The sequence below is a fragment of the Melitaea cinxia genome, chromosome 14, assembly GCF_905220565.1.
Source record: "Melitaea cinxia chromosome 14, ilMelCinx1.1, whole genome shotgun sequence".
Classification (NCBI taxonomy): domain Eukaryota; kingdom Metazoa; phylum Arthropoda; class Insecta; order Lepidoptera; family Nymphalidae; genus Melitaea; species Melitaea cinxia.
Window position 1 is genome coordinate 3,413,354 of NC_059407.1, and position 13,387 is coordinate 3,426,740.

A 13,387-nucleotide genomic window follows, 5' to 3' on the forward strand; every position below is an offset into this window, starting at 1 on the left:
AAAACTTCTCCACAATTTTCAATGTTAACGTGGTTATGATAAGTCTAAGTTAAAATTATAAAATACATATTAGGTACACTCAATATTTAACAATAATGTGATAATTATAAGTAAACTTTATCAAAATTAGTTTCCTCGCATCTTTCCTCGTTCGAGACTTGACATTAATTTAATCACGTGTCTGCTACTTTATCTTACAACAATTAATTACTCGTGTTATCGTTAAATTTATACTAATAACTGTCAGTAATTTATTAAGAGTATCAAACAAAAAGAATTTATGTATGGTCTTATTACTTAATAAGAAAAATATGATAAAATCGAGCGGTTTAAAATATATTTAAAAAGCAGTTTGCCATAAGAACAGAATTTTATTAAATAACCAGATTACCCGACAGACGTTGTCGTCTTACTCACGATAAATTATTATCAAACGCGTAAATTTTAAATAAGCATTACATTCTCATAAATTGTTCCATTTTCTTAATTTTTATTTGGTTAGACGTTAGAACCACCAACAAGTTGTTAGAAGTCTTAAAAAATCAGCCGAAAAGTACAGCCGTTCTCGACTATCGCTCTTAGCAGCATATTTACCGGTTCATTTTTATTTATATAGTTTCAGCTGAACCAAAATATCAATATTATAACGCTAGACAAGCTTATAATGAAACTTGATTAAACTGAAGTAACTATTCGAGACATTATTGAAATTAATTTGAATATTCCCTGTTTTGAAACAAATTTGACAGGATTAATAAATTTAGAAATTATTGCCTGTACTCAATAATACAACATTCCCTTTAAAATATTTACTGTTAATTAAAATATTTCCTTGACGCTTGGACTGACAATTAACATATCAAAATATTTACTGACAGCGCTATTACTTTATTTATGTTTTTAACCGACTTCAAAAAAGGAGGAAGTTACTCAATTCGACCGTATATATATATATATATCTATATATCTATATATATATATATATATATATAATGTATGTTCGGGGATAACTACGTCGTTTATGGACCGATTTTGATAATTCTTTTTTTGTTAAAAAGGAGATCTCCCTGGTGTGATAAGGAAACTAGGGTCTGATGACAGGATCCCAGAAAAATCGAGGGAAACTCTCGAAAATCCGCACAACTTTTTACTTTAGTTTTAATTTAATCGAAAGCCGATGTTTATCATGTGGTCACATTTAAATATCATCTAGATCTGATTACAACTTTTGGAGTAATCTTTGATAATGCGTATTTACTTGACTAATTTTTCGTCTACCTACGTTGTATTACTTGACGATATAACTGAAGTCGGTTTTTTTTTTTTCGTTTGCCTGTAAACACAATTATTACTTAGAGTCTTCACTCAAAGATTTCGCTCTTATTTATACGAGTTCATGATATTAATAGAACCTACACATTACTTGTTCATTTTACCTTACATTTCTATTAAATATAAAGACGCTCGAAACGAATAGAACCTCTTTACGGTGAGTGAGTATGATACGGATCGTATATGTCGTGACGTATTATAAAATAAAGTTGGACGTGAAAACAATATTTTGGACTGAACTAATAGAATAGGAATCGGGCTGGTAAAGTCCAAGATTAGGCTATTCAAACAAATGCTTTACACTTTTAATGCTCATAAAAAAATCCTGACTGATTGGTTCATAATCGTCCATTGAAAATCATTATCGCTCTTACACAGCACTTAAAAATCCCTAGAGGGTAAAAAGGGGAATGAAAATTTTAATCAAAACTCAATATTTTTTTGATTGTCAATAGAAATACTTTAAACATTTAGTAGAATTTCAAAATTTGTTTAGCCTTTTTGAAATAATTTTCAGATTTCTTTGTTTAATATGTATCGCACTTGAAGTTTTCTTCTTTTCTTAGATATGAATCTGAAATATTTCCGTTATATTATTGCGTTGTAAGAAAAAAATAGAGAGATCGTAAAAGTATTGAGACAAACCAATTATAAAAATATCCTATCATTGGCGTTAATTTAAACAGCAGCAGTGTCTTTTTTTTTCTTATAAAATATTCATTTTATCAAAGAGAAAAAAAAAAGGAAAAATTGTTGAGTGTGAAAATATTTTATCTGTCTATTTATTTATAATAATGCGCCAGCAAGGTAGACACTAACAAATTCACAATAATCATTAACACAGGGTAAAACAATTGAGTGTTACCTAAATTATAGGCACATACAGCTTACATGAGAGTAATTCATTACAAAAACATACATAATTTCATACATAATTTCATATAGAAATAAATCAATGAAAATTAAAATATTACAATAAATTTAAGAATATAATAATCAATTTTAAATTAATTAACAAAACTAAAAAGTATACGATAAAATTAAAACTGAACTACAAAGTTAAAATTAATACAAAAGATTAATAATAAAGCAATTAATTATAAAGTTATGAATAAATTCAACATTAAAATGAATACCATAAAAAAATTAAGATTAAAAATGATATCTAATAGCAATAATACGTCGTTTTAATGAAGAAGATGACTGATTGCTACGGCCCGTAGACATCTGTCACAGTAGAAAAATAATACACGCTCTAACAAATTAAAAAATTTAAATGAGTAAAAATGAATTATGAACAAAGATCATATGAAAATTTAAGTTCTAGCTTCATCACGAGTAGCCGCAGCTAGAGATCAGAAGCATAACTTTAATACCCGCTAGGCCACATTTTTGTACTGCGATAAAAGTTAATATAAAACTATAAACCTAAGCTTGTCTGTCAGTACACACAAATTTACTAACTCGTTCATACATCAATGTCAGATCATGTGACACGATTGTCTAAAATAACGCTATATTCGGATGAAATGGCAATTTTAGTACAATTCGAGGTTTTTGTAACAAGTAAGTATTAGTCGAAATAAATAAAAGAAGTTAAGAAAGAGATAGCAAATGGAAATATTTCAAAAGGATTACAGAATAGACAATGCATGTAGATAAACTGCCAAAACCCGTCATGAAAGATTTGATTACTACCAAAACGGCAAAATCATTCTTGAGAGGCGTGCACTAAAGAGAAATGGCAAACGTTCAATTGAAAATCGACAGCGGTATGCAGGACTTAGCCATCAAGTACATTATCAAAAAATCACGATAATCACACTAACCCGTCTCGAAATTGAACAACACTCACTGAAAAACGAATCCAGATATCTTTGAATTATTATTTTCTGCTTAATCACACTTTCAAAATACTATCGTTGAACATATCTATAATAAAAAAATAATAATAACAATATTACCTACTTAAAATATAAAAGTTATGTTACCATGTGCATTGCGTTCAACATAATTGTGATAGTAAAAATGTTCGTCTCCCCTCGTAAACCCTCATTACTCTATCCAAACTCCTAGGAATAAAAAATTAAATCGAATTAATTCTCACCACAGAAAAATTATATCAAGAACCACTTAAGCATATTGGAAGAATACTAGTGGTCTGGAAAAACTCGTTTGAAATAAATATTACCCCCTTTTTTGCGGGTTTGACCCAAAGGATAGAGAATTTATGTGCTGACATTTCGTTTGCGATTCAACCTCTTTACTCCAAATATTCAAAATATATGGTTCATACGGTTTTCACTACTGCTGATGAATAATAAACATTTTTTTTAATTTTTGGATTCGCATTTAGGTACTTTTTTCATGTGCGTTCCAGTCAGAACCATTAGTTTTATTTATGACGATTTGCGTTTTTAGTAGAAATAACTTTCATGGGATTTTTGAGTTTTAATCAGAATTAACCTGTTGAATGTCATAAGAATAGGAGAATGACTGAAGGGTTAAAACTTAACGTAATACCGATGACTTTTTGAGCCCTTATTTTATTTAAAACAATATTTCATTATTATTTCTTACATATTTACTAAAATAATACGGGTACATATAACAACTATTTTTTTAATACCGAAGATTTAAAAACCGTGACCAAATCCGTACTCTATGAATGTTACTGAGCAAATTGTTCTAGAAACTTATAAATAAATTGTCATTTTACTACATTAAAAATAAGAACATCAAATGACGGACTTAATGAATATCGTGTTAAAAGAGCAGTTGAGTGGACATCGCCTATCCACTTGAAGCAGCAGCACCTTATTCAGTATTTACAGAAACGAATTAATGAATACATATAATAAAAATGTAACGGATCGCTGTCTGTACATGGAAGATATATAAGAAAAAATATTATTGGGACCTTTATCAGCGCAAATAGCACACAAAAGAATGATTGTTGGAATTTTTGTTTGTTTGTCTGTGCGTTTGTGCACGCAAATCTCAGAAATAATTTATCCAATTAAGATGTTATTTTCATTAATATATTACGGTAAACTTCACTTAACATTTAGTGTTGATGTCACGTCATTCAGTTCATAAATAAAAAAGTTATGTCAATTTAAGAACTACGTTGAACATGTAAAAACCCAAAAATCGGACGAGGTCGCAGGCACAGCTAATTACATATTTACCATTTTCTTGCAACAGACGTTACTAAAACGTCACTCAGCATCACTGCTCAGCCTCTGTTGTTTCACATGATTTCATTCCCCATATATTTTTCATACAACAAAATATAGACAAGGATAGAATAGGACAATATACTATAAATAATATAGACAAGGTATTTAAAAGTTTTCCTAACCAATAGCTTTTATATTTTACAACAGCGCCAAGCTTACACAAATTCTAACTGACAGACCATTTGGCGTTCTAATGCAAAAGTTGTGAAATATGTACCTAATCGTATTCTTCCATTAACGAAAACGCTTGTGGTACAACACAGGCAGAAGTCACTTAGATATGTTAAAACTAATGGATGTTTGACTTAAATTAAAATAGTTTAATTTAAAGTGACATGGGTATGACAGTTTTTGTTAGTTTTAAAAACCATTTCGACTCTGTTCAACAACAACCTTGGTAACGTTCTATAACCTTTGAAGTCAGTGGTCAGAATACCCCATTATAATAGTGACGCGTTGTACTTGTGGCGGAAATTTTGAATGTATAAAAGACATGACATTATTCATGACAAGTTAGATCTGATGTACTAGCTAATAGATAAATAATATACTACCTGTGTCCACGACTTCATAAGATTCATTAATTTATAGTTTAAAAAAACTAAAAAATCACGCTTTTACAGCTAATCGAACAAAATAGTAAAAAATAATTTTTAATTACAAATAGTTTGTATTACAGTAGTACAAGACCGTACAATTATCATCATCACATCATCACTCCAGCCTATGGCAGTCCATTGCTGGACATGGGCCTCCCCAAGTTCGCGCCAGATATCCCGGTTTTCCGCAATCCTCATCCAGCTACACCGGCAATCTTACGTAGATCGTCGGCCCAACGGGCTGGAGGACGTCCCACACTGCGTTTGCCAAGACGCGATCTCCACTCCAGGACCCGTCTACTCCTACGGCCACCGGTCCTATGACACAGATGACCAGCCCACTGCCACTTCAACTTGCCTTCCACAACGTTGCTAGTGCGAGTCTTGTGGACCAGAAAACCGACGCCACCTTGGGAAAGCCCATTACCTTCACGGAAGTAGAACAAGTGCCCGGAGTCCAGGATCATCGTGTCCTCACCCTCTCTTCGGACTTCAGACAACCCCAGTATGCTCCACTTAATATGACTAAATTCTACCTCAAGTTCGGTAAGGAGATGATTGGCTGTGTGGCTACGGCACTATAGAATTTAGCTACCTCCTTTTATCCTGTGGGTGTCGTAAGAGGCGACTAAGGGATAGCAAAGTTCCAATACCACCATGGAACTAGCGAAGCCGACCGATGGCGGGATAACCATCCTACAGCTGGCTTTTTAAATGCACAGACCGAGAACGGGCAGCAGCGTCTTCGGTGTGACAAAGTCAGCCCTGCGGTCACCAACCCGCCTGCCCAGCGTGGTGACTATAGGCTAAAACCCCGTGAGTTCCCCCCTTAAGTTTCGGCCCTTACTTCCCGGTAGCCCCACTATTCCCGGCTACGGCAGCGGCCGCGGTAACGGTGGGGTAGAGAGTGCTAAAAATCACCGGGGTACGGGAGGCTGCCATACAAAACTATACCTGGCTACGTATAATGAACGCACGCTACGGTTGGATCGTACAATCAATCATAATGAATTACTTCAAAATAAAATTATAATAAAATTTAAGTCGTATAGAGAATAATTCAATTCAGGGTAAAAAACGTGGGGTGCATTTTACTGTATATTCATAACTTTTTACTATGTTTTTATAACTCTCCGCACATAGATAGTTGCAAGTAGAATAATTGTTACGTTTAACATATCAAGCACCAAATGCAAAATGCAACTACTAGATTAATTATTAGAAACTTTTAGATACTCATATCAATAACTAGCTCAGTTTTATATGTAACTTAGACAATAAAGAAAAGCAAATAAGGATATAATACACATTTTCCGTAATTTTTACATACACATTTTATCATGCCTAAACAGCTAGTACAACGTTTCTTGAATAACTAATAACCACCAGGGAAAAGCAAACATAACTGATACGTTTAATACAACCAGGTCAACTTAATTACACGTAAATCCGCTTAAAATATATACCTAAAGTTAGACAATATTCGTTGTAAATTTGTACGGAACTAAAGGAGTCGATTATACCTTGAGGATAATTCATTAAAATGGTTTATCGTTCATGAATAATTTTCCTTTGATCAGAAAACGTTTAAAACGAAGGTTCTCGAAGAATCCATCAGATTTCTTGTAAATGGGATATATTTGTACTTAATTTAACTTTCCGTGGACATTGGGAATGATAATTTTTTCGATTATCCTTAAAGAAATTGCTTATCAATGTAAACGTGTATAAAACATAAAAGTCATTATATTTTGTTGTTGACTTAGTCGAGGTAAACAATTTTCGTCGTTTTATTAACATCGGCAGCAGGTAAGACGTGAGCAAAAAAAAAAAAATTTTTCCCCTGACACAATTTTTTCTACACGTAAAACATTTTTTTTTGCTACGTTTATTTTCTAGCAAATATAATTTGTTCGTTAGGGGCGATTCATGTTTTTTAAAAATCAAAGTAATTTGATTTTGTATTTTTTTTCTATTCTTTAAATTTTTTTTTCTATTATTAAATTTTAACGTAAAGTAAAATATCTATAAAGTAACAAAATATTTACATCTTTGCTGATTGTATTTTCTACAAGTATACTTCACAGCAAACAAAATTAATTAACGATCAAGTGGACTTCTTGACTTCCTGTAATAAATAAGCCTAGATTTTTGTATCACTCATTTCATAGTGACAGGATAATTATTCCGAATCTAGCATGCATATAGCAAGTATACAATCTCGTCAGTTTTATTGTTTTTGAAATAACGTACATAGCACAATCTATACATAGCACTGCGTAATTTTTTACAAATTTTTCGATAAGCAAACTCTCTAATGACCGATTTCTTTTTTGTTCAAATCTATCCAAAAAGTTCTGAAACTTGCACAAACTCCTCCGTCATAATATAATGTTTGCATTCATCACATCACAGCAGCCTTTCGCAGTCCACTACTGGACATAGGCCTCCACAAGTTCACGCCAAAAATGGCGTGCACTCATGTGTTTTGCCCATAGTCACCACGCCGGGCAGGCGGGTTAGTGACCGCACGCCTGGCTTTGTCGCACCGAAGACGCTGCTGCCCGTCTTCGGCCTGTGTATTTCAAAGCCAGCAGTTGGATGGTTATCCCGCCATCGGTCGTTTTTTTAAGTTCCAAGGTAGTAGTGGAACTGTGTTATCTCTTAGTCGCCTCTTACGACACCCACGGGAAAAGAAGGGGTGGCTATATTCTTTTATGCCGTAACCACACAGCACAGCACAGCAGCATTTTTGCATTATTACACAGCAATACACCTCTTAAATAGCAGTATTAAATAATGTAAATTCCAATATAGCTTACAGATTACACGTTATATTCGATCATTAATAAGCCGGTTATTGTACGGCCGTACCTCATTATGGCTCGGAAGTGTAAACAATTGCAGCGTGAGCAAACAGAGCGATACGAAACGCAAATACGTTTTACTCATCTATACGCTTGCATCTATATTTTCATTTTGCACATTTTCATAATCATTCTTTTAAGTGTGATGCCAAGTAGAAGAAATTAGTAAAAAATAACAATGTCGAATATAATTGTGTAAGCTTCTGTTCTAATAGGTACCAAAAATTTTAGATATAATGACCGTGCGTGACCTATTATATATCATTACATATTTGTAACTTCTCTAATGATTTTAAAGAACTTTTGTATTTTGCTAGGTTGTTCTGATAATTAGAGATAAACGTGTTAAAGTACTACTACATCGATTATACAACAACAGTTTGTTTATCATTATATGTGTATGTGCGTAACAAAGTTTAAGTAGAAATTATTACTAATTAGTTAGGAAGTTATTTATTTATGTTTATATTATTATTGTGTAAGTTTGATTACGTTTCTAGACATTTGGTACAATTTGAGGATGGTGATGATTTTCAATTAACTTAAGCAGTAATTAACACACTGTGTTTTATTCTTCATGGGTATCCATCCCCTACATATTATTATGGACCGGGGACCGTTTTACGATTCCTGACAGCGATTCCTATCTTCATTTAAACCTTCGATCTAGTAGTGACAATAATCTGAAAATGTCCGGTTATCTATCATAATCTTCCAGCGATTTTACTACTGCAAGGCTGTTAAGTTAGCCTGGTTTTTAAGGTTTTCATACAATAAGAAATGTATTAACTTTATCGATTTAAATATTTCTGACTGTTCAGTACGCAATAAAATATTACGATTTTAAAAACTTTCTCTATTAAAAGTTAATTATTGCAAAGTCAAAAATTTTGTATTATGTCTTAAAGCGTCGTTTTTGCTGTGTGTAATTTTATTTTTTATTTATTTATATCAAGGTCTACGCTCCGACTAACACTCTCTGACTTTACTCGATCTCATCCATCACTCGTATTTAGAGCAAAACAATAGAATACTAACTAAAAGTATATTACAGAATAATTTTACATACATACTTTAACACAAAAAAATATATGCGCACTACTTTTAATATGCTTTGGTTAGTTAAATTAAAAAGGATAATAAATAATGAAATAGTAAAAAAATACATAAATTCAATGTTTAATCGTTTAGACGTTATAATCAATATAATATTGAAAGCTTCGCTACCAAAGCCAAATGGAGTCGTAAAAGTGGACGCAATTTCTGAGAAATATGAGTTTACAATAGTGCTGCGGTACAAACATTGCTCGGATTTTCTTACCTAGCCAATTTTCGACTTATACGAATACACACAATTATTATAGGTATGTACGGTATTAAAAAAACCTTCTCCTACGTGGGGAAAGAGGCCAGTGAGCCAGGAGCAGTGGGATGATACAGACTGAATGCATGCATGCATTAAAAAACAATATTCACCAACTTCAATAAATAACAAATAATTTACTTTTATCTTGGAAAGTAATACAAGTGTCAGTGTGATTTATTCTTTATTTATTTACTAACCGTGTCCCGAGGTTTTGTTAGAAAAGAAATAACCTTCAGCCATTCGTAAGATTACAAGCTTTTGAGCTGTATAATATGAGTATAGATTACTTTTAACAATAAGTCAGTCAGTCCTATAATATGATCAAAGACCAAAATAGTCAGATAAATTTGATCTTTGTTGTTTTGTAAAATTTAGTAATAAGTCCAGGTATAAAACGTTAAAAAGATAAATTGCACGCATGTAATTCACTTAAGCAGGAGTCACGTGAGTCACGTCACTAGCTTCACTGGTTTTAATAAAATAGTTATCAATATGTACGGTATTAATTTTTTTTTTATCATTACTAGTACTAACAATTAATGTTTGCCCGAAAACAGATTCTTATTTAGTAAATATTTAAGAAGATAATTACAACTTTAAAATGTTTAATTGAGAAATACTTTAAGTTCAGTCAGTCAGTCAGTCAGCTCAAGCAATTGCAGTCCACTGCTGGGCATAGGCCTCCCCAAGTTCGCGCGAGACATCCCGATTTTCCTCAATCCTCATCCAGCCTACATCGGCAATCTTACTTTACTTTTTTAATTCTTACTTTAAGTTAATTTAAAGAAAACTTTTAGTAAAAAGATGTGTTTGAATGTCATTTTAATTACTCATTCAAAAAATAGGTATTCTGTAAGAACTTGTTTAATTAAGTTTAAGATAAAAATTATTATAATAATGTAAATGATAAATGTAATGTCAGATAAAATGAGACGACTTGTTAGCTCCAAGGCTACTTTGGTAATCTCTTCTTCTGTACAAAAGTGGCTCATTTTATATTTGTTATATATACTGAAGCAGTCACGCAGTCACGTCTTTTTTATTTATTTAATATTCGGAAAACCAACAGCACAAATAACAATACATAGCAATTGAACTAAATATATATAAGAACTAGGATATAAATAAATATATTTATTAATTTATTAAATGTTTAAATGTCTTTTAAATGTCTTATTTTATCAAGCAATTATTTTAACAGGTTAAATACAAAACAAAAAGACGTAACAGTAAGAATTGTATTCGAAACCATTTCACTACTAAATCGAATTCGTAAATAATTTGTAGGATTCTTTGGGAGACAAAACAATTTAATTCAAAATGATCTCCTCAGTATTTTTACCCTTAAAACTATTTTATTATTTTTTAAAACCTTAACAAGAATCATCACAAAGAAATAATCCATGAACTTTTTATTTTTATTTCAAGGTTCAAGATATCTTATTTCAAAGGGATTTGTGGCCATCTTATTTCGAATAGTGACCGCTTATCAGCCAGACAATTCGCGGACATCGTGGAAACTTTCAGAAGAAATCAGACAAGGCAGCTCAAGAAAAAGATGGAGACGATTATTCTTAAATGTAGTTTAAGTAGTTATATTTTTTTTTTCTTAAAAACCTTAATACAATTTATATTTTTATAATAGTTTGTTTTAACATTTCTAATATGAATTTAGAATTGGTTGACTCATAAAAAGTTGATCTATCCAAAGAACAGTGCATCTCGCACGGCTTTAGTGTGTCTTACAGTCCTACAGAAATTTAAAAAATTAATAAGAATAAGCCCCACGGGTTAAAAATTATAAAATTTTTTGGACGTCTATAAACCAGAGTCTGTACGAACTAAGTCAGTTCACTAAATATTCGTGGTCATCTCTTTCATTCTATTGAATCTACAAAAGATGGCATCACAATTAATTTGCGAATAACTTAAATACTTGTCTTACGTAAATTAACGTCTCTATGAAACAGATAAAAATGTTTTTAGCGTTTTATTTCAGCTTTGCTATACTGAGAGAAACTGTGTATAAAGTCAGTTTAGTCTTTGAATTTTAAAATAAAAACCGCTGTACGTTTATAGCGTACTGCAAAATCATGTGAAAGGATGATTTTTAGTCTAGCTCTGAATTTCCAGCGCATCGCAATATTACTAGCGAAACTCCTGAAAATACTAAATATACATATATGTAGACGTTATTATAATTAGTAACATATTTATATATAACATATTTACATTTTTATTATACTACTTATTGATATTTATACGAATAATTATCTATCATATTTTTTCGCTTTTTATTTTATGACAAACAACTTATAAAATCGTATAAATGACATACACAGATACAATGACAATACACAGTTAGTGACGCCGCATAGGCGCAACGGTCACAGTATTGGTTTGTGGCTGTTTGGGTTGGCGGTTGCGGGTTCGAACCCCGCACATGACAAACATTAATATTGGCCATACAGATGTTGTGATGTACATTATGTTGATCATTCACCTACATGGGGACAGAAGCATATGCCCCCCAGCAATGGGTTATAACGACAACATATTACGATTTTAAGAAAACTCCCATCACTTCATCACTTCAGCCTATCGCAGTCCACTGCTGGACATAGGCCTCCCCATGTTCGCGCCACACATCCCGGTCTTCCGCAATCCTCATCCAGCCTACACCGGCAATCTTACGTAGATCGTCGGTCCAACGGGCCGGAGGACGTCCCACACTGCGTTTGCCAAGACGCGGTCTCCACTCTAGGACCCGTCTACTCCAACGGCCATTGGTCCTGCGACACAGATGACCAGCCCACTGCCACTTCAACTTGCTAATTCTGTGGGCTATGTCGGTTACTTTCGTTCTCTCGCGGATAGTCTCATTTCTAATCCTGTCTTTGAGAGAGACCCCAAGCATAGCCCGTTCCATTGCACGTTGAGCGACTTTAAGCTTGTGGACCAGTCCCTTGGTCAGTGTCCACGTCTCGGCTCCGTATGTTAACACAGGCAGGACGCATTGCTCGAAAACTTTTGTCTTCAAGCATTGCGGAATCTTCGAAGTGAAGACTCGACGGAGTCTGCCAAACGCCGCCCAGCCCAACCGAATCCTCCTATCGGCCTCCTTCTCGAAGTTGTTGCGGCCTAGTTGGATAGTATGGCCTAGGTAAATATAATCCTGAACAACTTCGAGAAAGGTACCATCGACCGATACCGGTATCGGTATGACTTGGTTGTTAAACATAACTTTCGTCTTATCCAAGTTCATACAGAGACCGACACGTCGGGAGGACTCGTTTAGGCCGGCCAGCATTTGGCCTAACTCATCCAGCGTCTCCGCAAAGATGACAATATCGTCGGCGAAACGAAGGTGAGAGATGAATTCACCGTTGACGTTGATGCCCCGTTCCCCCCAATCCAAGGTCTTAAAAACATCCTCTCGCGCGGTGGTAAACAGTTTCGGTGATATTACATCCCCCTGTCTTACCCCGCGCCGGAGGGAAATAGGTCTTGTAGAAAACTCCCAACGTCTTATAAAAATAACTTTTTAAAGTAAATTATATTTTAATTGTCTGGAGTATTTAACACTAGAACGCTACACAAGTAGGTTTTAAGAATTGAAATAAATTGTAGCAAGCTAAAAAATGTGTGAAACTTTCTCATTAATTCTCTGGGGTCAATTACCTGGCGTTATTTGCAATTAACGTTATAAATTACTTAAGCGTTTAAGAAAACGAGCTACAAAATAGCTTTAACATTCTTGTAACTCAAATACAAATCCTTCTTTGCAGCGTTTTTGCTTACTGCTCCGCTTTTTCTCGTCAAAACGTGATTTTCAGAGCGTTATGACTAAAAAACCACTTTTATAGCCTGATATTCTTTGTAACTTAAACTGAATCCTTTATTATGGTATTTTCGTTTACTTTTCCACTCTGTTGTCATAGCATGATTTTTGCAGCTTAAATAGAAACTCTGCATAAAGTT